The following is a 450-nucleotide window of genomic DNA, read 5'->3' as shown; positions in this document are numbered from 1 at the left end:
CAGCATGGCCGCAGTCAAATGACTGAAACAAGTAAAAGAGTAAATGTAATGTAATTCCTTTTGTAGCGATCATAACCTGCTCCAAGAGTTTAATACCGCTAATACTCTTCCTCTAATACATCACCTTTGCCTTTTATAGCAGTTGAAAATGATCTTACTACATTAGTAATTGGGTATGACACTCTCCTATTGAAGGATGACCCCTACTAAAGGGATGACCCTTACATTCTTGTCTTTAAACATATTATCAAGTGTACAGCTGTCAATTTGGATAGATGACCGCTCTATTAGATTTATTTTTTTGTTGTAATTTTATTAATAAATGTTAGCGTTTAATCCTTCCTAGAATTAAAATTGAATGAATGTGGTGATATCTAAGGTATGTGTGTTCCCAAACAACACTTATTTTAGTGATAACACCGTGGAGCAGCTGATATATATATATATATA

The sequence above is a fragment of the Octopus bimaculoides genome, chromosome 29 (genome assembly GCF_001194135.2).
Source record: "Octopus bimaculoides isolate UCB-OBI-ISO-001 chromosome 29, ASM119413v2, whole genome shotgun sequence".
Lineage (NCBI taxonomy): Eukaryota > Metazoa > Mollusca > Cephalopoda > Octopoda > Octopodidae > Octopus > Octopus bimaculoides.
Note: the sequence above shows the minus strand (reverse complement) of the source record.